Raw genomic sequence first — 27,173 nt, 5'->3', positions numbered from 1 at the left:
ATTAATTCAACACATATTTATTTATTGAGTGCCCGCAGTGTCCCAGGCACTGTTCTAAAGACTGTGGACACGGTGACAAAACTACAGAGGTTTCCTGATTTTCTCAACCCTCTAGAGAGCACTCACAAAATCAGATAAAGAGGTTATGCATATTGTAGGTTGGTGGTAAATGCTCAGGAGAAACAAAGCAGAAAAGGGGGGTACTCAAACATCAGGTGAGTGAGAGGGTTTGAAATGTTGAATGATGAGGTCAGGGAATGCCTCCCCGAGTAAGTGGCTTTTGAGAATAGAACCTTGAAACAATGAGGGAGCAAGGCCTGAGGATATCTGAGAGAAGATATTCCCGGAAGAGGGAGGAGCCAGTGCCATCGACAGGGAAGTGAGAGTGTATCTAAGTAAAGAAAAATGCAGCAGCGAGATAATGAAGAGCAGGTCTATCAACTTAAAGTTTTCAGCAAAGGGCTCTGAGGAGATGACTGCTAAGCTCAAGTGGGAGGCAGGGCAGGATTCCTACCTGGGCTACGTGACCATGTTCCACGTAGGACTTCCGTTTCTCACTGTGACTGCTTTCTGTGCCTAGAATTCATTACTGAAAACCAGCCCGCTCCAGTGGTGGCCAATCCCTTTCATCTCCGTCCTCCCCCGATCCTCTGACCAGGCTCCTGCACCAAACGTGGCTACTACTCCAGGGTAATCATGGCCTGGAGATTTCTGATCCTTCTGCCTACGCGCCCACTGGGGAGGTGAGACTGACTTGGAACCTGTCAGCGTTCCCCCCATCCATTTGAACAACTCAGATGCCTCCTTCTACCAATGGCCAGCTTTCCATCTGGGTAAGCTTCCTCCATTTTAGCCCCAGCTCTTCCTCTTCCAGCTGTCTCATGCTTCTGCGGTCCCAGCATGCCTTGCAACTGGCTAGTCCTGGCCAAGTTATGACACATTCACACTTTCCTGAAAAAGAAAAAGGCAGCAATATAGCTTCTGGAGACTTGATTATTTATGGGCCTTCAGTCTGCTTGGAAAGCCTACAGAGAAAAAGGACAAAGGAACATGAGTTATGACGAGTTACGTTCAGTTCTCTTTTGCCATTTACTAGCTGTATGTCTCAAGGAAAGTTGACTTCACTGAGCCTCGGTTTTCTCATTTGTAAACTGGGAATTCCTTTTCTACTTCTCAGCTTTTGAAGGATTCAATAAAATAAGTTAATTGAAGTGCCTGACATGTAATAAGTATTCCAATGAACACTTGAATATGCAACTTCAGTCTCCTCTTTGGTTTATGCCAGGGGTCAGCAACTTATGACCTATGGGTCAAATCCAGCCACTGGCTTGTTTCTACAAATAAAGCTTTATTGGGACACAGCCACACCATTACTTTACATATTGTCTCTGAATGCTCTCGTGCTACAAAAGCACAGTTGAGTAGTTGCCACAAAGACCACCTGGCCCACAAAGCCTACATTATTTGCTATCTGGTCTTTTACACAACAAGTGTATGAACCAGGGGTTTATACATGGTGAGCACCTAGTATTATGGTTAAGCACAGGCTCTGGAGTCAGGCTGCCTAGGTTTAAATGCTGGTTTTATCATTTACTAGCTGTGAAACTCAGCATGCTATTTAACTTATCTGTACCTTGGTTTCCACATCTGTAAAAGGGAAATACTAAGTTATCACACGGGATTGATGAAAGGATTAAACGAACCAATCCAGTAAAGCACGTAGTACACTGTCAGACAATGGTTAGTGTTCATTAATGTAATGGGTAGTGTTGCGAATGTTATATTGTATTACCACATGCGCCGTCCATGCAGTTTCTCCATCAGCTGGGGTTAGGGATAGTTTGTAGAATCAACCTGAAACCCAAGGATCCTGGTGAAAATGCTATTTGGCATATAAACATCCCTCCAAGTGCTTTGTGTACGGCCCCGGACCCCAGGATCTGGCCCCACCCCATCGGCTTCTCCCCATACTGCTTGTCATCTTCTGCTCCCTCCATAGAATCTGGCTGGTGATCTGGCCTTAAGATTCAGGCCTGCAGATGAGGCCTTCCCTGCCAAGCCTTTGGCAGGTGTGCGCATGAGTCACATCTGTGCCCAGGGCCTTTTGCTAGTGAAGACGACCTGCCTTGAGTCTGGCTTGGTAAGAGCACCTGGAACAATCATTGCCGTGCGCTGCGCACCCTCCTTCCCCTTTGAAGTTAACCACACCAAGGGACGAGGAGCGTCCTCTAGTGGCTCCTGTGTGTATTTGAGGGCTTGGTGGGTAGCACTTAAGCTGAAGGTCAGGGGCTCAAGTGACAGCCCAGGTGGGAAGCACAGCTGGAACAGGGCAAGAACAGGTACCTAATAAGCTGAGTGAGACCCAGGAAACTGGACACCCTGGTGTCAAGTCCACAAAAGTTAAAACACAAGAGCTCCTGTTAAACAAACAGAACCAGGCAGGTAAGCACTGATAGTTCCAAACAGATCAAGAGCCAGACAGTTGGATATAGATCCAGAACTGCTTTTTTAAGAGAACATAGAGAGATGTCCAAAGAGACCAAGAAGAAGACGAAGTGTGTGTGTGTGTGTGTGTGTGTGTGTGTTCACATAAGCATAAATATCCATACTCTGTAGCCATTCAGAGATAAGATGGCACAAGTCGGCGTGGGTCCATTTGATTCATCCACAGTGTAAGACTGCTAACATTTCTAAAATGGTTGACGCCATTCTCTCTCCCTTATAAGAAAAATGACACTCTTCCTGAATCCACATAATCTAAAATGGGCTTTTTTCTAGTTTGAAATAATATTTGTATAAATAGTCTTACTCAGTTATAAATTCAGTCACACAGATTTTACATACCACTTTTGCTGACAAGATCACAGCCTCATGTTAGCAAGACAGCTCCAAGTCTTCTGAGATTCACACTGCCCACATCAACAGGATATACACTGTCGAGCAGCTCTCAGAGTTCCTGAAGACTTCCCATGTGAATCGAAAGAGGTTTGATTAAGAGCCAAGCCACCTGTGGGGAGTGTAGCAGAAGCTGCCACCACCTCACCCTAAGTGAATAAACATATGCGTGCTGCAAATCGAAGGCCCCGGCACACACCCTAGGTGTGGCAATATTGGGAGGCGATAGTCCTGTCAAGGAAGGCAGGTGACTGTTGGGCTGGTTTGTCGGAGCCAAGAAATTGTCTTTAGCAAATGAGGACACCTCCTTAAAAAATAAAGACCTCAGCCACAAATGCCAAGAACTGTCTTGCTCCAAAGTAAGATAACTCTATCTTAAATAACCAGCCTGGTCCTGGTGAACTTTTCAAAAAGGTAATTAAGACATTCACGAAGGGAAAAAAAAATATCAATTTCTCCTGCTAATACATTTTTTTCTCTGCCTTTATTATCCCTCCAGATACAGAATTTAGGGTGGGGGCAACTGAGTGCCAGTGAAGGAACTCCCTAGTCCCAGGACAGAACCCGGCATATAATAGACTCTCTATAAATTTGTGTTGACTTTCTGATTGACCGGGTTCTACTTTGGGCGAAGGAGCCAAAATCATTCACGTATTCCCTGATGCTGCTCCTATGACGTGTTGTTTCAAACCCATTCCTACAATATTATCTTTGCTCATAGTTAAATACATCAAAAATGACATTCTGGCAGATTTTTCTTTTCTGATGGTATCTAAACAAACACCCATTCCAGCTGAGAGATCAATTAGACCTAGCTTTCAGTCTGTCTTTCTGTCTGACAGACGGGTGACATGTTTGCATCATACAAGGCAATCCCCCACTAACCTAGCCATGCCCAGGGGTAGGGTTCAATGTTCTCAGAAATGTGAGCTAAAGACTCAGGGTGAGCATGATGGAGGAAGGAAATACAATGGCCAAATTTAGCAAACTTTTTGAAAAACCATCCAATTTCCCACAGGCATGCGATGATGCACCAGTTAGAAATAGACTGCTCAGTGTCTCCTTGCACAGATACAACGCACTGCATCATTCCTTTGCTGCTGGCTGCAGGAGTAGGGCAAGATCATGAACAGGCTGCCGAGAGTATCCATCTAAGGACCCCAATTCGAGGTTGGCCCTTGACTCCTCTTATTCCATCAGGCATCACAAACACAGGTTGCAGAGAAGAGAGTGGGGAGAGTGTACAGCCCGGAAGCCAGGTTTGTTTCTCGCTTCTTGAGGGAATTTAACCACTTGGCACTTTGGAAATGTTCTTTGTTAGCCTGCAGCTGAAGCTAAAGGTAGGATTTAGGTTGCTGAACAGAGTGATGGAAAAGCTCATCCCCAAGGCAGAAAGAGGGTCTGAGTCAATGTTCAACGTTCAGCAGAAAGTACTTTGGAGACCTTCCCTTTCAAATAAGAACCCAAATTGAGTCTGCCCCAGGTATAACCATTCCCCAAGTGCCTACTGTGAGCTCAGAGAAGTGCTGGGTGATTTCAGAGGGAACTACCTGTTATTTCAAGTTCTTTATCTCATTTAATCCTCCCGGCAGCCTCTCAGGAGTGTACTGCAAGGAAATTTCCTTTTTCGGTTCAGAGCTAAGTTCTGGGCCTATGGTGGGGAGCAAAAACCAAGATGGATAACTCAGAATCCAGTGAAGGAATGGGCATTCATCAGACAATAGCATCGACAAAAGTGCTATTCCAGAATGAGCGAAGTGCGTGGAGGGAGAGGACCAGGTCCCAGGTAGGTTCTGGAAACACAGCCTAATTGTGGCTCCAGCCTAATGGTGGCAGCCAGGTGGCTCCCGGTGACATCCAGCTCTGCCAGACCTTGGCCACATCCGTGCCTCATCTATGAAATCAGGATAATGATAGTACCTACATCATGCAGCCGTTATAGGATTAAGTGAGATCATATCTGTGAAAAACCTGCAATGGTGCGGTGAAAGCATATAGCTCAGGAACATTTGCTAAGAAGCCTGGAGGGGGCCAGACTGTTATCGCCGTCTAGGTGATGAGAATGGAGTTCCGGGAGATGATCAGACTTCCCCAAAGTCACACTCTGTGCCCCGGAAGCTACACTTGCTACCCCCCAAATATGACCGTCCACTCCCTTTGTCATGCCACCTGCTGGCTTGGCAAAGGGATGCATCAGGGAGGCCCAGCCTTGGGCAGGGCTCGCTGTCACCTCCACAGAAGCAGCCTCACTATCGTAACACATCTCTGTTTAAGAAACATAAACCACCATTTGGCAGCTCCTCAAGTAAATGTCAGAGGCAATAAAGGGCTCTCTCCCCTCATTTCACATTCCTGCCTGGACTGTAAGACCCAGCCTTATGGGGAAACACACAGGAGCTTAACCAACAGGTTTCCCCAACAGCCACACCAGAGCGGGCAGGCCCCAAGGAGCCCTGGCTGGGAGGGCCCATTCTGCTGGTTGCCAGTGCCCTCTCTGACCCGGCAAAGGCGGCCTCCCTCTCCTCCTGTCTGAACCTGCTGCCTGAGTGGAGCTGATGTCACGAATCCCGCCCCAGTAGCAGCAGGCCACCTCAGGCTCCCAGCAGCAATTACCCACACCAGCTCTGCACAGGCCCTGCCTCCTCCCCGCTGGCGTCTCTCCAGCCATGGCTGAGAGCCCAGCTTGGTGAAGATATGGCCTGGCCCAGTGGTGAGTGTCCCAGCCGGGCAACCTGGCCCACATATGACAAATACCATCTGCACTTCAGTAGACTGGCAGTGAGAGCTGAACCAAAGAGCCAAATTCCAAAGCTGGGTCTTCAAAGGACAGGAGAGACTCTGGAAACTAGATGACAATCTCAGAAGAGGCCACATATCTCTAAGGAGTTATTCTATGAAGAAATTACACCCAGTCCCCAAACTGTGAGCGTAAATGGCTACTCGGAAAACCATTAGCTGTGCCTACCCTGCCATTTACAATGATTAGCCTCCTTGCCCCCCTGGACTATATTGGGGACAGATCATGTTCACATTCTCCTAAGATAGAAGAAGCTCAGGCCACAACAAGGGCCGCTGAGCACAACAAATGTGGTGAGGGAGCAGGTGCTTGGCTCAGAATTCACAGAACAAGCCGGGGACTCCAGAGGGCAATCATATTTACCACAAGAAAAAATAAAATAAAATAAAAGCAATAACAATAGCTGACATTGATTGAGCTCTCACTCTGTCTTAGGAATTCTGCTAAACTTTAACATGCATGAGCGCATTGAAACCTCACAACTACTCGGGAAGGTTGATATCAATATTTTCCACTTTACAGATGAGGAAGCCTGAGTCTGAGAGAGAAGTGATTTGCCCAAGGAGCCTCAGATGCAAAGGGTCGATTCATTCAAGTCTGATATGCCTAATTCCCGGGCAGACCACCCCCCGCCCACTAATGAATAGTGGGGGCCAGGGGTGCCCCTGATACTCCTGTGAGCTGTGGGGTCATGGTTCTACAAACAACAGGAACTCACATCTTTTCTTCTTTTGCCTTCACCTGGATCTCCAAAGCTTTAGATTCAATCAATGCCAGACGTACACGTCTGACGCATCTTCCTTGGATGCTTGGAACTGACCAGCTACCACTCATTGACAAAGCAATGGGCAGCAGAGGAGTTTTGGAGTCAGACATGGGAATGTTTCCCAGCCATGCAGCAAATGATCTGGCTGGCCTTGGTAATGTCCATATACGTCTCTGGGCTTCCATAGGCTTCCTTCTATAAAACAGGGGTAGTTATTTTTATGTTAACAATCAGGACAGGTGTGAGGGCAAGTTAGAATATACTCTGAAATGCAGTGGCGGGCTAGATTGCAAACTCGATGAAGACAGGAAGCAATTCGATTTTTGCCCCTGCTGTAGCCACAGCATCTGGTCCTCTACCCAATATGTACTTCGCTCAATCAATGTCTGCTGAAGAAACCATTTGAAAAAATCACCTGCAAGTGTACACAAATATACATGGAAAGGGTTACAGATACCACCAGCAGGAAAAAATGCTTATGACCCTGTTGGGGTATAGCTAAATAAATGTGAGGACTTGCGTGCAATAGAATGCTAAGTAGTCATTAAACAGCGTGAGACAGCGCTATAGAAAGCTGTGTAGAAAGGTAAGCGGGGTCAGTAAAGAAGATGGGGCGATCACAGAACAATTTGCATTTATGGTAACGTGCTTGAAAAAAAAGGTCAAAAGAAGAATCCATACTAGTCTATTAAGAGTGGCTACCTCCACTTGAGGTTAACATTTCAACAAGGCAGGGTGAATGGAGAATCGAGGTGTGCCCTTTTCATTGCTTAATTTGTGTTGACAAAGAATCTGAGATAGCTTTGCTATATAAAAATACCATCAAAATTATTCTTACATCTTAAATAAGTGACTAGAAGAATAAATAAAACATCCCAAGTGCCATGCATAAAGTAGGCCCCATAAATGTTCCTTCCCTCCCTTGTCCCTAAAGAATAGTTGTCACATTTCTGTGACCAGAATGAGACAGGCAAAGATAGGCAAAGTCCTACTAAAGTCAGTTTTGTCCCTCAGTGTGTGTGGCCCTGCAAATTCTGACCACACCCAGGTTTCCAGGGTTTTCTGGCTTTGTCTTAAAAGTACGTGTAGTCTGAAAGCACAGCCATTGGTTTGCCCCAAAGCAGACACAGAAACTTGGATTCTTTAGCCAAATGTGAAGTAGAAGGTTTGGATGGACTCATGGGACATTTGACTTGGACATAATTCTCATTTGAGATTTTAGTGTGGCCTTGGTGCAAAGGAATATTATCTAAAAAGTCTTACCAATAATTATAACTCCAATTTCAGAAGCTTAAGTTCAATGCAGAGGGATCATTTCCAGTCACAGCCCAGAGGTCTGAATTCATAGTCACTCAGAAGAGCTGGGTTCCCTTACCACTACCAGGCCCTCATTGGGCTGCATTTTGTATCTAATTAACCAGATAATTGTACAACTTCTTTAGTCTCTGCTACCTCGGCCCAGCTGTCTTCAGATAGACCCTGAACTTGGTCAAGGGAGACATACAGGACAGGAATGTAAGAAACAAACACTTAGGAAGCACCTAATTTGTTTCTGGAAATACTCTAGATATTAAACATAGAAGATCTCTTTAAACTTCAAAGCATCTTGGGAGGTAGGTTAGATTACCTTCATTTTACAGATGACTCAGAAAGATAAAGTGAACGTCTCAGGATTTAACAACAAGACTAGAAAGGAAACTTAGATTTTTCTTTCTCCAAAGCCCATCTTCACCCAACACAACACCTCCAATGGAAGAGAGAGAGAGAGAGAGAGAGAGAGAGAGAGAGAGAGAGAGAGAGAGAGAGAGAGAGAGAGAGAGAAACTGGAAGAAAAGTTTCCTTACTGTAACTACTTACCCAACCAGATCAGGTTATAATGGGTGATGTTTTGCTCCCAATGTTTCACATCCTCTCAGAAGAACAATAAACACAATTATCGGGGAAGAAATGTCACTCTGGCACACATCACACTGCATACGAAATTCTTAGAAAATAGCTTTGATATTGTATTTGGCGGCCCTTAGATGTTCATGTTTCTAGTCTCATTATACCAATAGTCAGGCATAGTTCCACACGCTGTGTAGGGTATTGGGCCAGACCTCGATAGGGGACCAAGTTCCTAATCTCTGCTCCTCCCCATAAATTGACAGCCTGGTAGAGGAATGTGGCAAAAAACAAACAAACAAACAAACAAACAACAACAACAAAAAACAGTAATGTTAGGTTGGTGCAAAATTAATTGCAGTTTAAAAGGTTAAAAATAATTGCAAACACCGCAATTACTTTTGCACCAACCTGATAACTATTCTCTCTTTAGCTTCTTCGTAGGTATAGTGAGAGCTTAAAGGTTCCTGACAGCGCATGAGCACAAGCACTTCAAATTACAGATGAAGAAACTGCAGACAGAGAAGGGAAGCCCTTCCTGAATATCACTCAGTAAATCAATGGAAGAGTCTGAAGTAACTTGTCCTTGACGGGTCTCCAGATAGTTCACGTCGTCACAGACAGGCAAGCCTCTCATGTGGGTGTTTTCACAGAGTTATTGAGACATAATTCACGTAACATTGAATTTCCTTGTTTTAAATGGGCAAATTGAATGGCTTTGTGTGCATTTACAAAGGTGTATAATTATCACCAGCATCTAATTTTAGAACATTTTTGTGACTCCAAACTAGGAACTTTGCGTCCATGGGCAGTCACTCCTCATTCCTACTTCAGCCCCCCTCCAACCCCAGACAACTACTAACCCCTTTCTGTCTATAGATTTGCCTTTTCTGGACATTTTATATATCTGAACTCATGCAATATGTGGTCTTACCTGTTTGGTTTCTTTCGCTTTGTATTGTGTTTCGAGATTCATCCCCATTGTTATCCACCACTTTTTGTTGGCAAATAGTGTTTCACAAAGTGACTTACTACATTTTATTTTCTAGTCACCAGTTCATGGATATTTGGGTAGTTTTTACTTTTTGGTCTATTGTATTTTAACACACATCCCAACCCCAAAGTTCCGGTAAATATATGTGTATTAAGGGTCTTGTATCACGTTTAGTAAGGATCTCCTGGCTACATCTAGACTCAATAGAAAGAGTGCCCTTTACAATCAATGATGTCTGCCACTGGTGAAGCAGTAGAGAAGGGTGGCAGTCATACAAAGTATGATGACACCATTTCCAAGAGGTGTCTTCTTGTCCTAAATGGAATAGTCACATTTCTCCTGAGAAAAACAGTTAAAAGAAGGGAAGACGTTACACGTAGGAAGAATCACGTTCATTTTTGGAGAAGAACATACCTTTCACGGTACAGTTTATTATTAAACAATCAGGAGTTGGGGCTTCTTTAGCATATTTTTCTGGAAAGGCAATGGAGCCATGCTGTCATGATTCCTTCAAGCCAGCTTCTTACCAGGCTCAGTATTGGCACCGTTTATGTGGCCAAAGATTGGCAAACTCAGCCACAGTTACAGCCCCAAGTGGCTGATGAGTTAGCATTCCTGGTGATAATATCAACAGCCAAGATTTTTTTTTTTTTTTAAAGTAAGACTAGGAAGGTTTATTCTCCAATTTCCTCTTTGGAATGGAAGAATAGACTTAACTGCTTCAAAACGCAAAGTGTTCGGTGGTGTCTTTGTGTTGTCGGCTATGAGAGAAGAGATGAGAATGTGAGTGGACCTGATGGAAGAATGAGGAAATTGTGGTTTATGTGACTATGTCCCAAGCAAAGAATCTGCTGTTATTTTAGGCGAATGAAAAGAAAACAGTGTTGATGTCAGGGAGGGAATGGGTAGAAAAAGCAAAGTATTCGAGAAGGATAAGATGAACAAGGCAAAAATTGGTAAATGAAAAGTCGAATAAACCATAAATGTGAAACTGGTGGTTTGTTAGCCAAATCTAGTCCACACCCATCTTTCTTTGGTCCACACTAGTTTTTAAAAGGAAATTAATTATTCTAACACTTAAAAATCAGGAGACTTTATATAAATTGCTGAGATTCTCATTTTAAAAAGAGAGAAAGAAAAAAGGAAAGAGGGAAGGAAGGAAGGCAGGAAAGAAGGACTGACAAACATTTGCTATAGCAGAATAATATCCGCTCCTTGTGGATACGGCATGCATTCTCCAGCTTGCCACAGTCCCCACCATACCCTATTGCTTATGAGGTCTGGCAATTAATTTCATGAACTTATCCTAGAAAAAGTGCTACATAGGTCATTGATGAATATCACTATGGTCACCTTCGAAACACTCCCCTTGAGTAGCTATGCACTGATGCCAGCACCTAGTTCATCCTTCAAAGCAATTTTGGAACTCTTTTTCTGGAATAGCCATCAGAGTTGTCATCGTATTACCCTCAATATCCTGAATGTCATCAAAATGTCTTCCTTTCAATATTTCCTTTATCTTCTTTTGGGTCAAAAAGAAGTCATTGGGGCCAGATCAGGTGAGTAGGGAGGGTGTTCCAATACAGTTATTTGTTTACTGGCTAAAAACTCCCTCACAGACAGTGTTGTGTGAGCTGGTGCATTGTCGTGATACAGGAGCCATGAATTGTTGATGAAAAGTTCAGATCATCTAACTTTTTCAGGCAGCCTTTTCAGCACTTCCAAATAGTAAACTTGGTTAAATGTTTTTCCAGTTGGTACAAATTCATAATGAATAATCCCTCTGATATCAAAAAAAGTTAGCAACAGCGTTGCAACAAGTTCGTGAACTTAATTGTCAGAGTTTCATGTATTCAGCTATTTCACATGTTTATGAGACCCTTTATGTCTGCGATACCTGAAATAACTATGTCCATTTTGGCTACGTCATCCCAGACATCCTGCTGGAGCCCTGTGTTATCACCCCGTCTTTCGGAGAGTGAAATGAAACTCAGAGAGGTTAAGTGACTTGCCCAAGATCACCAGCAGCAAGGGTCCAAGCTGTTTCTCATCTCAGCGTAGCTACTGTTCTATCAAGTATGCCAAACCTTGACACACAGAGAAAATCATTGATTAAACATGAAGCAAAGAGTGGAGCAAAAATGAAAAAAGAAAACTGAAGCAGAGGGAGAGCAGGGAGTTTTTAAAAGAACAGTTTATTAATTAATTGAAAATGATGCTATGGCATGGACTTTCCCCAGTGAAGAGCCAAATGCAAGCCTGGTTGGACACACATATCCATTGCCCATGTCTCTAGAAACAAGTCCAGGTCTCCCAGACAGAAAACATTTTTTTCCTTGACTCATAAAGACAGCTCTGAAAAAGAAAAGCATTTGGGAGTTGGCTTAGGAATAAAATAACTTGTTTAAACTAGCAAACATTTTCCAAATATTTCTTAGAGAGTCTCCCACCAAACCTCACTGAATCAACAAGGTCTCCAGGTGGCTCCAGACATTTCGCTGAGGCCACAGTTATGACCTGGTGGTATAACCCACCCATCTCTAAATCAACCTTTGGAACAGGCCCCAACACTGTCAGCTGTCAGAGTTTATTGGGGCAGCAGAGGGTCCTGTGCCCATTTCCTTGGCCCTCACGGAGAACCTGAGATGTCCCCTGAGAGCCACCACGTGTACAGAAATAGAGGAGAACAGAGAAAACAAGCATTTCTTTTAGCGACTTCAAAATCTATTTCTGGGGTTGAACAGAAGCCATTAAAACATTCCCATGACTCTATGCCAAGCCCCCAAATGACTAATGACAGACACGCTGGCTCGAAGGGAGTCATTGCTGGCAAAGATCCCTTTGGTATCTTATTAACAGTAACAACCCCGAGGCTTTCATTGAAAGATCTCAAAGCACAGTAGAAGATTTTAATTGACTCCCCCCACAGCTCTGTCCCTGAAAAAGGTAATTATCATTATATTCTTCAGACAGTTTACAGAGGGGTTAAATGGGCGACGGAGGCTGAATGATTTATCCTCGTTTCATATTCTAAGTTGAAAGGAAAAGTCTAAATAATGTCATAACTTGGGGTGAACTCCACTGCACAACTTGCTGGAACCGTGGGATCATCAAAGCAGACAAAGTAAGAGGCTGTTGCGGCTGACATGATCAGAGATGGTTTTGACTAGTGACCACAGGCCAAGCAAGCGTCGTACACAAAGGTGCTGACCTGAATTCAGTTTAGCCTAAATGAGAGACCCTCAATATCATCTATAGAGTCCAGAGTCCATGTTCAATGGCATGGAGAGAAACAAGGGTCTATCTCACTGGCAGAGCGGTGTGGCAAGAGCTAGAAGTGTACCTGGTCCCCAAATATAAGAGGGGTTCATCCCAGTGGAGAACTTGAATGCCAGGCATGACATCTGGAGCAGTCACCCAGATCGAGGAGCTAAGCCAAGATGGAAATGGGCAGCACGTACCTCACAAACCTGTTCCTCCTCCTGTAAATCCCCATCTCAATAAATGGGACCTCTCCTCACACACGTGCCATAACCAAGGTGCAAGGATCCGTCTTCACCACTACCTTTTGTATTTGATCCCCAAGTTCTAACGACACCCTATGTCTTCCAAAGCAGTCTTCTTATGACCATCGCTACCTCCTGTGGCTCATCTGAGACCCCAGCATGTCTCCCCTGGATTGTTTTAACAACTCCTTAACTGTTCCTGTCACTTTTAGACTTTCCCCAAGCCAAATAATTCTTCATAATACTATCCACAGGGTATTCCTAAAACACAAATATAATCATGGCACTTATAAACAAACTCCCCTGATTAAACCCTTCAACATCCCTTCCACAGGGACAAATGCAAAATAAAACTGCCAAGCGAGAATTCCATACCAACAAAACCATATTTCAAAAAAAGAGAGGAAATCATGTTTCAGATAAATAAATGCTCAAGTAATTTAACACCAGTCAATCTGCAGTACAAGAAGTTATACAGATACAAGGAAAATGATACCAGATGAAAACTTGCATCTACACAATAGGAATAAAACTGTAATTGAAAAATTAAAATTTAAAAAAGAAATGGTATACAGGTGAGTATATATAAAACACCTTTTTCCTTGCTTAGCTTTTTAAAAAGACTTAAGTTCAAAGTGAAAATAATGTTACTTATAATATACGCATAAATAAAAAGTGATTGAAAGCAAAAGATGGGAGGGAATAAATGGAAGTGTATGATTGTAAGATTTTTACATTATTCATGAAGTGATATGATATTATTTAGAGGTAGAGTGTGATACATTAAAGATGTATATTATATTTCCTAGAGCAATTACTGAAAACAAAAGCAAGGAATTTATAATAAGCCAGTAGTGGAAATAATGGAACACTAGAATAATAATTAACACAAAAGGGAGGAAGAGAACAGAAAAAATAAAGAACATATGGGAAAAATATATATTCTTATGTTTCCTCATTCTGTTAAAAGTAATACACCGAATATACTGCTATTTTTATTAGAAATAAGTTTTGGAAATATTTCTTTTTTTAACATTTTTAAATTAGTTTCAGGTGTACAAAACAATGTAATAGTTAGACATTTATCATTTATATCCCTCACACAGTGATAAGCCCCTCCCCCCATCTACTACCCCTCTGACATTGCATATAGCCATTGCATTATCTTATATTTGTACATAGAAACAATGAACAAGTAGTAGAATAAAATAAACAGGGTTAGTTGCAAATAGGGGAGAATTTGGTAGATGAGGACAGGAATGGGAACAAAATATTTCTTTACATTTCTTTTAAAAATTTTGAATTTTTAAGTTAGTGAATGTATTTCTAATTTTAAAATATTAAAATGTATTTTGTGTTTTACTATTAAAAGAACATTTTTATGTCAAAAAAAAGAACATATGGGACAGATAGAAAACAAAGAAGAAGATTGCAGATTTAAACTTATCATATCAATGTTACATTAAATTTCCCTCATCTTAACAACTCCAATTAGAAGACAGATTGTGAAAGGATATAAAAATGTAATACCCAAATATAAGATAACTATACAAATCCCACTTTATATTTTTTTCTCTCTCATTTTTTTCTCTGTTTTTCAATCACAGTTGATGTTCAATATTATTTTATATTAGTTTCATGTGTACAGCATAATAATTAAACATTTATGTAATTTACAAAATGATCACCCCGATAAGTCTAGTACCCATCTGGCACCACACATAGTTATTACAATATTATTGATTATATTCCCCATGCTGTACGTTATATCCTCATGACTATTTTGTAACTACCAATTTGTAGTTCTTGATCCCTTCACCTTTTCCACGCAGCTCCCACTCCCCACCACCATCTTGGCAACCATCAGATTGTTCTCTGTATTTATGAGTCTGTTTCTGTTTTGTTTGTTCATTTATCTTTTTCATCAGATTCCACATAGAAGTGAAATTGTATGGTATTTATCTTTCTCTGTCTGATTTATTTCACGTAGCATAATATCTTCTAGGTCCATCCGTGTCATCGCAAATGGTAAGGCTCCATTCTTTTTTATGGCGAAGTAATAGTCCATTGTCTCTATCTACCACATTTTCTCTATCCAGTCATCTATTCATTGGTACTTAATTTGCTTCTATATTTTGGCTATTGCACATAATGCCGCAATGAACATAGAAGTGCATATACCTTTTCAAATTAGTGTTTTGGATTTCTTTGGATAAATATCCAGAAGTGGAATTGATGGGTCATAAGGTAGTTCTATTTTTAATTTTTTGAGGCCCCTCCATATTGTTTTCCATAGTGGCTGCACCAATTTGCAGTCCCACCAACAATGTACTGAGGGTTCCCTTTTCTCCACATCCTCACCAACATTTGTTTGTTGACTTATTGATGATAGCTATTCTTTTTTGTTTGTTTGTTTGTTTGTTTGTTTAATTTATTGGGTGATAATTGTTAGTAAAATTACATAGATTTCAGGTGGCCAAGACATGGAAACAACCAAAATGTCCTTTGATAGATGAATGGATAAAGAAGTTGTGGTATATATACACAATGGAATACTACTGGGCAGTAAGAAAAGATGATATAGGAACATTTGTGACAACATGGATGGATCTTGAGAGTATAATGGTAAGCGAAATAAGTCAGACAGAAAAAACAGAGAACCATATGATTTCACTGATAATAGCTATTCTGACAGGTGTGAGGTGATATCTCATTGCAGTTTCAATTTGTGTAAGCCCGCTTTAAATATAAATTCATAGAGAGGTAAGGGAATAGAAAATTATATGCCATGCCAACACTAAGCAGTAGGCTGGAATGTCTGTATCATTCTACAATGGAGATTTCAGAATAAGCAACATTATCAGAGATAAGGTGGGACATTCCATAATGAAAAACTGGTGAGCACATACAGAAAACCTAGTGTGTCCTAAAAGTGTATGCAATTAACAACAGTTTCAACAATGCATGACCCCAAATCGGTAGAGCTAAAGGAAAATGAGATAAATTCATAATTATGGCCAGAGATGTCAGCAATACTCACCAGTAATTATTAGACTAAGTAGGCAAGTAATTGTTAGAACAAGCAATAAAGGAATGGAAGACTTGAATAGCATTATAAACCAACTTGACCTAAGTAACATCTATAAAATGCTCCACCCAACAACAGAATACACATTCTCTTCAGGCAGAAGATTATATGGTGTTGCTTAGATTATATGGAGGACCATAAAACAAGTTTCGATCAATTCAAAAGATCTCAAATCATTTAGAGAATGTTCTCTGACAAAGTAAAATTAAGTTATATACTGAGAACAGAAATATATATGGAAAAATCTCGAAAATTTGGAAATTGGCCAACACTTATATATATATTACCCATTAGTAAAAGAATAAAGCACATAAAAATTTAGATAATATTTTTAACTGAATGACAATGACATTAGAAAATGTCAGTATTTGTGGAAAGCAGATAAAGCAGGGATTTGTGGGAAATGTATGTAGTATTGAACGCTTATATTAGAAAACAAAAATAGTACAAAATGTATGATCTGAGCTTCCAACTTAAGAATCTAGAAATGAAGATCAATATGAACTCAAAACAAGTAGAAATAAGTAATAAAGATAAGGGAGGAAGTCAATAAAATAGAAATCAGACAAGCAGTAGATAAAAATCAATAAAACCAAAGTTGTTTCTTTAAAAAAAAATCAGTAAAATTGATAAACTCCAAGATGGACTGATCAAATAAAGAAAAAAAATAAAGGAAGATACATTTTCAATAATTGAAATATAAGAGGGACATCACTACATATCCCACAGACATTTAAAAAGTAAGTAATATAAGGAAATGTAATAAACAAATTTGTGCCAATAAATTTGACAATTTAGGTAAAATGAACCAATTCTTTGAAAGACATAAATTGTCAAAACTAACTCAAGAAGAAATAGAAAACTTGTATAGATCCATATCAAATTTTAAAATAAATTCTTAATTAAAAACAGCCCCACAAAGAAAGCGCCATCAAACATTTATGAAATAAATAATAACTCTACATAAACTCTTTTGAAAAGAGATTATGGAGGAAGATTTTCCAAATCATTTCACGGGGACAGTTTTACTCTTATCCTCAAACAAGACAAAGATATTACAAGAAAAGCAATGTTCAAACCGATATCTTTTCTGAGCAAAGGCATAAAAATCCTTAATCCTTAGCAAATTATAGACCATCTATATGTAAAAAAGGTAGTATGTCATGACAGAGTGGGGTTTATCCCACGGATTAATGCTTAGCTTATCATTTAAAAATTATTCACTATGCTTTACTATGTAACCAGAAAAAAAGAGTAAAAACACAAATCATGTTTGAGTATACACACGTTTACACACATGACAAAATTCAACACCACTTTATGATGAAACTCAGAAAACTAAGAATACAAGAAAATTATTTCAGTGTTATCAAGATTATCTATGAAAAATCTGTAGCTAATGTCATACCAAGGATGAAAGACTGAATTCTTAACCCCTATGTTCTGTAACAAAGCAATATGGCTTTCTCACCACTTCTAGTCAATATTTATCTGAAAGTCAAATAAAAGGCGTACAGATTTTAAAGAACTAAAACTCTCTTTATTTTCATATAATATGATTGAGTACATAAATTATCCTAAGGAATCTATAAAAATGTTATTAAAACTAACAAGTGAATTTGACATGGTCACAGAATACAAGTTCAACATTCAAAAATCAATTTTATATCTATATATCTGAAAAGAACAATTTAAAAGTGAAATTTAAAAACTATAGCATTTACAATAGCACCTTGACACATGAAATCCTTGGGAAAAGTTTAACAAAATATGTGCAAACCTCTAAACCTGAAACCATAATATAATTTTTAGAACTATTACAGAAGACCTAAATAAAATGAGAAATATACCATGTTCGTGAATTGGAAGATTCAATATTGTTATGATAATTCTCCCAAAATTAATCCATAGATTCAACACCATCTCAGTCAAAATCCCAATAGGCTATTTTGTAGAAATTGACAAACCACACACTAAAAAAAGGGTAAATTTTATGTTTCATAAGTTATACAGCAATAATTATACACGAGTCAAATAATTTGGTTTTTTAAAAGGATACAACAACAACAATAAACGTAAATTCACCAGAACGTTAGAATACCCACTCTGTGAAGGAAAGAAAGAAGGTCAGGAATAACATTATGAATTTAAAAATTTACCTAAGATAAACTAAACTTTAAAATGGAGGGGGTTGGGGTGGTAGAAATGGGGGGCTAAAGAGCTTAGCTAACTTCAGTAATAATGAAATCACTACTCACATTTTTGCACACCTGAGTATTTTGCTGATGAAAATTAAATTCGGATCACATCCCTTGTCAACGAGGAAGCTATCTATGCCTCACACTCGAAGCATGAAGATCACTACGTTCTTGGAAGACGTCGTCCCCAAGATTATTGTGTGGCTCTGTGCAGAGAGGTTGGGGATACTGCCTGGAGTCCCCTCCAGCTTGGAGGTATGAAATCCTTACTGGGAAGACATGGAGATGATTGGAAATGCATGGCTGACCCTGTTGGGAAAGCAAGGGCTGACAATGAAATCCATATTGAGGAAGGTCATGCCCAAGGACTTCTAGTTCCTCAGTCTTCAGTCTGAATGGGTTTCTATTTGCCCCTCTCCATTCCCTATATTTTTGCCTGAACACTGATGGTGGCATAGGTCATCACTGAAGGGCTAGATATCATGTTTTGATGTTGGGGGTGGGGGGATAAATAAATAAATAACAATTTTAACTGCTACCATAGTGGTTAACAAGAAAAAAAAAAAGCTCTAAAACTAGCCTGCCTGCCAATGGGTTCATGCAGGGGGGGCACTTAGAATGATGTTGCACCAAGAACGCACCCCACAAGTGTTGGCTATTACTACTTTTATTTATGTTAAAATGGAAATACCATATTTCAGCTCTAAAGGTGTCTGTCCAGCTTCTCCAGACCTCCAGGCAAGACAGCCCCGTGTTTGCCCAGAGGACAGGGGAGCCTAGACTTGCTCTTGCTGTCTTCAACTCAGCATCCCCGGCACCCAGAGTGGGTCTGTCTGTGGCCACCCAGTCACACTGTGTCATCTGGGCGAGTGGGTTTTGACTCAGGCCTGCTTTGCACTCAGGCACCTTGTTTAGAACTGACGTCCTGTCCTGACCTCCAGTCCACTTGGCTTGGGCCCTGACACCTGTCCAGCCTTAGCAGCCTCTTCCACACATTGATGTCATTCCTTAAACCAGGCAGCCTGCCCAGAGCCTGACCTGGCTTGACTGCCACTCCCAGGAGACTCCCGCTGTCCTCTTCGGCCTCCAGATCAGACCTCTTTAGACTTTCTTTCCGGACTGGCTCAAGGCCTCCTCACCATGCCCCTTTTTCATTACCCAATACAAGTTCTGTCCCATCCTGGCTGCATCTTTTCCCAGCAACCCTGAGCTTCTGAATTCCCAACCTGACCTCATTCGAGGTATGATATCGGAGGGTCTTCCAAACTCCCTGCTTTCTAGATGAGGACCTGTGTCTCAGGAAGGGGAAGTACATTCCCCCCCGTCACACCCTGAGTGTGTGACAGATGCAGGATAAAATCCCAGCCCCTGAGAAACATTTGTCCTGGAATACTGTTACGATTCCAAACAGCTATGGCTTATGTTTCCTCGGCTTGTCCTCGCACAACCTGTGAGCGAACTTCTTTCTGAGGCCATAATTAGCAGGTAATTCCTTCTCACAAAAGTAGTTCCTATCCTCAGATGTAAATACCTGTTCTCTCCTCAGGCGTTCTGGAGTTGTCAGGGCATTATGGTCTATCAGTAGCCTGTGATGGCTGAAACGGAGAAAGAGAACAATCATTAGAATCCTTGAAGCCAAAAAAGACACCAGATGCTTCCCTTGGTTTTCTGGGAGCTGGCAAGAGCAGGCATAGGACCAAGATATCCACGTAATTGTTTCAGTTCTCCACATTATGTGGGCTTTTGGACAGAGCCTGTTAATTGACATACTGAGATATGTGACACATTCATGCAAGCCCCCATGGTCACTTCCAGAACAGGGTGGAGACGCGCCAGGCAAACACAGAGAAAGCCCTGACTTAGCAGGTCTATGGCCTACTGGGACTTTGGCTGGGGTGGGGTAGGCGTGGGGGCGTTGAGGGGGATCCTTCCATATTCCAATCTGTGCCTCTAGACTATGCTTCCGATCCTGGGCATTTCCACACCTGACTATACTCTGAATTGTGCCAAAATAAACACCAGACGAATGAGTCCCTGCCTTGAAATAATTTTTGCGTTCCATCTTCTTCATCTATTGCCACGCAGTTTCCAAACCCTGTAACTCCTGTGAACTGCAGTTTCCTGGTCTTAAAATTTAAAAGGAGGAGGAGGAGGGAAGGGGAAGAGGAAAGGGAAGGGGAAGGAGAAAGAAGGAGGAGGAGAAGAAGAAAACTCTGTCTTGCTTTACACACAGAGTTTAACCATTTAGCTCCACCAATCTTGCAGTTTGCAGGTTGTAAAAAAATGCAAAAATGTTCAACTTCCTCTTTTAATAGATGGCACAGATCCTCCAAGGATAGCAGAAAATACAGGGCGTCAAATGAGAACGGGAGTCTGAACACACAGTCTGAAATGTCTGGTTTCCTCACCTGGAAAATGAAAGCAAGCATAGGGCCACTATAGAAGAACGTTACAAGGTTCAGAAGATAATGGCAAGCATATTGTGACTATTGTCAAATATGAGTCTTGTTTTAAAAACATGAACTCTAGAACATTCCTTGTTGCTCCCGCTGATCTTGAGAGGCATGTTTACTGCTCCTCTAAAGTGGTGAGATACAGTCCTTCCCTGGATTCAGCAGTGTTTTTGAGGCAAGCTTCTAACGTTCCAACGAGGTATATAGCACTTTTTCTAGGGTGAGTTCAAGAACTTAATTGTCCGACATTGTATGTGCTGCAGAAAGTTGATAGTCATCCCGTCAGTCCTATTTGGTAAATCTATGTCTCTGAGGGTGGGCCTAGTGTCCCCTGAAGGAAGGAGGCACAACCAGTGTTAACCCCTGAAACCCTGGGTCACCCTGCAGACATCAAGTCTCCTCAAAGTCTGAAGCCAAAGTGTAGAGACTGGGAGGTCCCTTGCCATGCCTCCTAAGAGTGAATTTTCAAGCTAAGCATGGCCTGGTCTCCAGCTGGTTAACACTGGTTGTGTATGCAAGAGCCATGAATTGTTGGTGAAAAGTTCAGGTCGTCTAACTTTTTCACGCAGCCTTTTCAGCACTTGCAAATAGTAAACTTGGTTAACTGTTTTTCCAGTTGGTACAAATTCATAATCAACAATCCCTCTGATATTGAAAAAAGGTTAGCAACATCATTGCAACAAGTTCGCGAACTTAATTGTGTGACCTCGTACACACACACTCTGGAGGACCCAGAGAAAGCATGTTCCCCAGAGAAGCACCATTCTGATGCAAGGGGCTAGGATCACTATTCAGTTTTGTTGGTTTTTTTCCATGCAAGAAATAAAAGTGGCAGAGAATATCTCCGTAGAGAGAAATCCAATGTCTCAACAAAAAAATATAAATGCGTAGAAGGAATGCTAGAACCAAAAAGCTGTGAAAAAAGGAGATCAGCCCTCCAATTTAGAATGAAGCGACACTCATGCCCTCTGAGAGATGATGGCCTGACAGAGAGAAAGAGGAGACACTGAGAAGACAGAGACTCTATGGAAGGATTATTCCAGAATGCATGAGAAATCCTGGGTCTAACTTCACTTCCCCCCTCCCTAGCCAGGCCTGCCGCAGTTTATGAATATATGTATATATATGTAGGTCTGTCTTTATAGCTTAGACAAGATAAAGGGAGCAAAGCGCTCCTGCCACAGGACTTTACCTGCATCCCTGCATAACATTCATTCTAATGGCCCCGTCATTCAAAGATGCTCCCCGGCTCGGCCTCCCCAGGCCTCAGCGGCTCTCTGATCCCACAGCCAGCTCCAACTGTAATTGCAAACACCCTGCCCCTGGGATGCGTCAGCTGATGTGAAGACACACGGGCGCTTTGCCGGTGTCTGTAAATGCAAGTTCAAGGGGACTTTTTAACATCAGAAGCAAAAATATGAGAGTCAAGAGACAGGTCCCCTGTGCCCTGTAGAGGATCACAGTAAAGATAAGAAGTGGGAGGTGATTGCTCTGAAGGTGGGAAAAATCCTGTGAAGGCAGCAGAACAGACACAAGATAATTACTGCTCAGACACAGCACAGGCAAAAAGGCCCTTACTTTTGGGAAAACAAGAAGGAGCAGAGCAAGCCTGGGGGAGAGGCCTGGCTCTTCTGAGTCGGGTGGAAAGTCAGAGCTGGCTTCCTCAGAGGAAGACAGGAAGAGATAGCAAATGACCTCCTACCTATAGCTTCTTTAGTAAAAGGTTTACCTTTCCCTAAGTGAGCTCTGTCCATTGTTTCTGTGCATCTAGCTTAACACCCCTTTGAAATGAGCAGTAACCACCCTCAAGAGAGCACAGAATCTTGTTACCTATCCTGTAATCCAATCCCCATCTTGCTTTCTCCCACCCTCAAGTAATCTTTCTTAAGGTCTCTCCTTAATCTCAAATGCATCAGAGAAGCTGCAAAACTGCTTTTCTCCGGAACATTTGAGATTTTGCACCCTGGCATGTGTTGCCAGTTTGGCTCAAATAAACTCTTATAAAAAGTCCAAAAAAAAGTAAAAAAAAAAAAGCCCTTTCATACTTAATGATTTTGTGAGCTAAATTGAGTATGGGTTTTTTTTAATCAACTTTTCTATTCTGTTTTAGGACTGTGTGTGTGTGTGTGTGTGTGTGTGTGTGTGTGTGTGTGTGTGTGTGTTTTCAGATGATGGAAGGGACACGAAGATTTGGGGGAAGGGAACAGAAAGAGACATCAAAAAGGCTACATACTATCTGAGCCAGCTGTATGACATTGTAGAAAAAATAAAACTATGGAGATGGTAAAAAGATCAGTGGTTGCCAGAGTTTTGGGGAGAAGGAAGGAGAGATGAAGAGGTATCACTTTAGGCCAGTGAATCTATTCTGTAAGATAGTGTAACGGTGGATACACGGCATCATACATTTGTCAAAACCCATAGAATGCACAATACAAAGAGTGAACGCTCATGTAAGCCATAAGCTTCAATTAATAATACTATTAATAATATACAAACATTGGCCCCTTAACTATAATAGACGTACCAAACTGGTACAAGCTATTAATAAGAGGCGGAGCTGAACATGGTAGGGGAGAAGAGTACATGAGAACTCAATGTACTTTCTGCTCAATTTTCCTGTAAACTTAAAACTACTCTAAAAAGCAAAGTCTATTAATGAAAAAGAGAGAGACATGGGTGAGAATATGGGATTAACATTTGAACAGCCCCTTCCCATCCAGACAAACACTTGGCAGTTTAGTAACTAGAGAAATTTGGATATTAGGGTCCAGGAAACACCCTCAAAGTAAAAAACTTTAAGTCTCTAAAGCTCAACTTGGCTGTAATCTGATTTCACGAAAATCCAGAAAATACCAAAACTCCTCCTAACTTGGCAAAGAAAAAGAGAGAGGGAACAACACGGGGCGGGAGGTCGGGGGGAGGCATTGTTACAACAGTGCTTCCTGAACTCTGTCTGGTGAAGGGCTGGCTTTACGTGGCTGTTGTTTATTTCAGTTCGGTTCACTGCCTACCAATACTTAGTAAAATAAAATAAAGATGAGTTACTAGGAAAGGACAATAGTGCACTTGGGTATCTAGTTCTTATTAAAGTTTACGAATGCTTATGGTCAGTCTCTGTACTTAGCTCGTGGCAGGCTGGTAACAAAAGTTCACAGACAAGAGCCCGTCACAGGCAGATGGCACTTTGAGCAGTGCTGCATTAGAGAAGAATGAACCTACCTAAGACCCAGGCACTCCATGAACGCAAGCAGCAAACAAAACGATATCCAGCTAGGAAACGTGTTTAGTATTCACAAGCAAGTTTTCTTGAAAACCAAGGTCATGGGGGGGGGGGGGGGGGGGGCGCCAGTTAACTCAGTTGGTTAGAGCGTGGTGCTAATAACACCAAGGTTGCCGGTTCGATCCCTGCGTGGGCCACTGTGAGCTGTGCCCTCCTTAAAAAAATGAAATAAAATAAAATAAATAAATAAAATATTTAAAAACAAAGAAAACCAAGGCCACCATCTCTTGTCTGGAAGTTCATTTTATTCTCTAGCCTGGCTCTCTTTCAGTCCATTCCCATCATAGCCAGGTAGAGAACATTCTAAACTGCAAGTGTAATCAGGTCACTTTCTTACCTGACCGCAGGTAATCGTTCTGATATCTCAGGATGATGTGGACACTGTAGAGCATCTCATTCATAACAAACTGCTCCTTACTTTTCTCAGTATGCGGTGCCCCAATGGTGGCCCCAACTGAGTTGCTGGTAGTTAGCCAGAGGGCTGGAATTTAACCCAAGTAGTCACACCCCAAAATCAGTACCGTAGTCCACTAACGTATATTATTATCACGTGTGAGTAGGTAAGTCTGGTTTAAAAGCTAGAGTCAAGGGCAGTTACTTAACTAACTCTGATCGTGGGAGGTAGGGGTGGTAAGAAGGATCTGGGGATGTTCACGAAAGGAATTTCCTTTGAGATAGAGGCATTCCAGGTGCGGAGGGTCAGCACCGACAAAGGCAAGCAGTCATGGGATAGCATCGAATACTCAGGCGCTCTCAAGAAATCCTGTGTGGTTCACAGTCAGGGAAGAACCTTAAATCTTCTTTCAGTAAAGGGAATGGCGATCATTGCTGTAGAAAACCTGAAGGTTTACTTTCTCTAAGAATCTGGAATGAAGATGAGCTCTTTTTGCCTCAAATTGAAATAGTCAGAAGACACTTAATTCTATGAACTTTCCAGGAGCTAGGGGAAATCTACTAAGGAAAGAGAAGTCAAATGTTCTGAATCCCTTGGGCAAAGAGATTAAACCTTCTCCACATCAATCCAATGGCATGAGCTTTCCTCCCATTTTACAGATGAGTAGACTGAGGCTCAGAGTGGATAATTGATCTTAGCCAGTCACACGAACAGTAAGAGCATTATTGAACTTCAAACCAAGGTCAACCTGCCACTAAAAGCTGTGCATTTTGCACAAGGCCAGCACTACATATTTGTGTTCCTAAGTATGTGGGAAGGTGGTGACTGAGAGGAAAGAGGATGACAGAAGGCAAAAAAGAGCAAATTTTAATCTTATGTTTGCAAATATATATTAAAGTCGAGCTATGTCATAAGAATTGGCCTTTATTGAGTGTTTGCTGTGTCAGACACAGTTAGGTGATTTGTGTGTATCATTTGTTTAATTTCTGCAGTAATTATGCAAAGTAAATGTGTAGTAATGTTGTCAACTGCACACTCTCTCCCATTGTCATGTGACTCAAGGTACTTCTTTGTAGACAGAATATACCTGCCGCCCTTTTAATAGATTGGGCCATGTGACTTTCTTAGGCCAATGGTATGAGAACAGATGTGCTATTTGCCACGTCTAAGAAGTTCTAAGAGGCTTTCAAGCTTGTGCCTTCTCTCTTGCTTTTTCTTTCTGCCCCAAGAAAAACATGTTACATGGCATGCTCACAGCCTGGGTCCTGGGATAAGAAAGCATGTGGAACACAGCCATAGCAGTGGACCAATAGCTGAGTGACCAATAAAAGCTTGTTGTAAGTCAGTGAGATCTTGGAGATGTTTGTTACTTCAGCCAAGCTGACTAATACACTTGATGTTTTACAAATGAGGAACTGAAGTTGGCAGACACATCTTTCCACACCTCATACAATTTGTACTGGTGAATCCTGGATTCAGACCCATTTCTACTGGATTTAAAAGTCTGTACCATTTTAATTCAAGTTTCAAAACCTTCCTGCAAAGTCTAGAAAGTTTAAAATATCTCATGTGAGGCCACTTCCCAGGCAGGAAAGAAGAGCACAGTCTCTGGAGTCCCCATTCTTTCCACGGTCCCTATGGCTTCTCCATCCTTCAAAACCTTGCCAGTAGCTCTGCACTCTTGGTGACTTTCACCTTGGCTTCTCCCAGGCCAGTGTCCCTTCTGCTTCCTCCTCACCTCCTGAGCACTTACATTTTGTGCTCCTTGTTTAGAAACATGGTAATAGATGCTTGTGCTTAGAAAACAGACACACATCGATGCAGTAGTATACATAGAAGAACTAGACAACAAACAACCAATTACTTGAGTGCGAGGGAAATAAGTATTTGAACTTCACGAGAGCAAATGGCAGCTTGTAACATCCATTTGGTTACTTGCATGATTTGTACAGTGGGAGTACAGTCTCTGAATCTACCGCTTGTTCAGAACCACCATCATCTTTTTCCTAGCATTCAGCAACAACCTAATAAGCGCTCTCCCTGCCCCTCCTGTTCCCCTAAAGACCCTCCTCCACATGAAGTTAGGGGGAGCTCCTAAAAATGGCCATGACATTCCTTGCCTTAAAACCTTTTGAAGGCTTCTCACAGCTCTCAGAAGTTGCCACATCCTAAATGCCCTGGCTCCCGCCAACCTCTCCTAATTCATCTTAGAGTGTTCTCTCCTTGTTTATTATGTGCCAGACATAATGACATCCTTTTAGTCAAGTAGGCCAAGCTGTTCTCTCCCAGTTTATAGCCTTTCCATGTGGGATTCTTTCTATCTTGAACACTCTTCCATCTCATCTTTGTGGTCTCAACTCAAATGTCAGAAATGACGCTTATAGACCGGGTTTTACAAAATCCTTTTTCATATCCCTCCTCTGGGTTGCCCAGGAAATATACTTTCCAGCCTGCTTGTCATGAGGTGTCATCATGTGACTCGTGTTGGGCCAATGAAATAGAAAGTGGAAGGGATGTGTATCTAGCAGTCGGGCTGTGCCCTCCTCCAGCCTCCTTTCCCTGCCACAGATTCTGACCACACCATGTACTTACAAATCTCCCACGCCACTGTCTTTGCTTAATTTGTGGCATTGGCACCATGTGAAATTATCTCCTTTCATGTATGCTTACCAGATCATTTCCTGTCTTCCATGCTAAACGTGAAGAGCTAAGGGCGGGTGGCAGGATGGGGGTGGGGTCTTCTGTCCATCTTGCTCATAGTTACATCACAGTTCTCAGCATCACTCAGGTGCCCAGTGAATATTTCTGAAACATATAAATAGGAGAGAATAAGTGAATAGAGCTTTTGTAAAAACAAAATGAGTTCATTAACGAAGGCAGCAAAGTGTCTGATAAAATGTCAGCATGCACCAAATATA

General features: G+C 41.6%; 1 long non-coding RNA gene across 7 annotated transcripts in view; it reads right to left on the bottom strand.

Moving 5' to 3' along the window:
• Window positions 1-17,568: 17,568 nt before the first annotated feature.
• The window catches only part of LOC109456686 (uncharacterized), a 97,389-nt gene continuing 87,784 nt past the window's right edge, over window positions 17,569-27,173 (bottom strand). For 6 of the 7 annotated variants that reach the window (XR_016018172.1, XR_016018176.1, XR_016018178.1 and 3 more), the window contains 3 exons: window positions 26,926-27,060; window positions 19,660-19,723; window positions 17,569-18,437 (listed from right to left, as the gene is read on the bottom strand). This is a non-coding gene — a long non-coding RNA (uncharacterized LOC109456686). The remainder of the gene's footprint in view (window positions 18,438-19,659; window positions 19,724-26,925; window positions 27,061-27,173) is intronic. The other variant, XR_012491189.2, reaches the window with a different exon arrangement.

Source organism: Rhinolophus sinicus, chromosome 13 (genome assembly GCF_057876585.1).
Source record: "Rhinolophus sinicus isolate RSI-liver-muscle chromosome 13, RSI-T2T, whole genome shotgun sequence".
Taxonomy (NCBI): domain Eukaryota; kingdom Metazoa; phylum Chordata; class Mammalia; order Chiroptera; family Rhinolophidae; genus Rhinolophus; species Rhinolophus sinicus.
The sequence above is the reverse complement of the archived record's forward strand: the minus strand, read 5'-3'. Positions and strand labels throughout refer to the sequence as shown.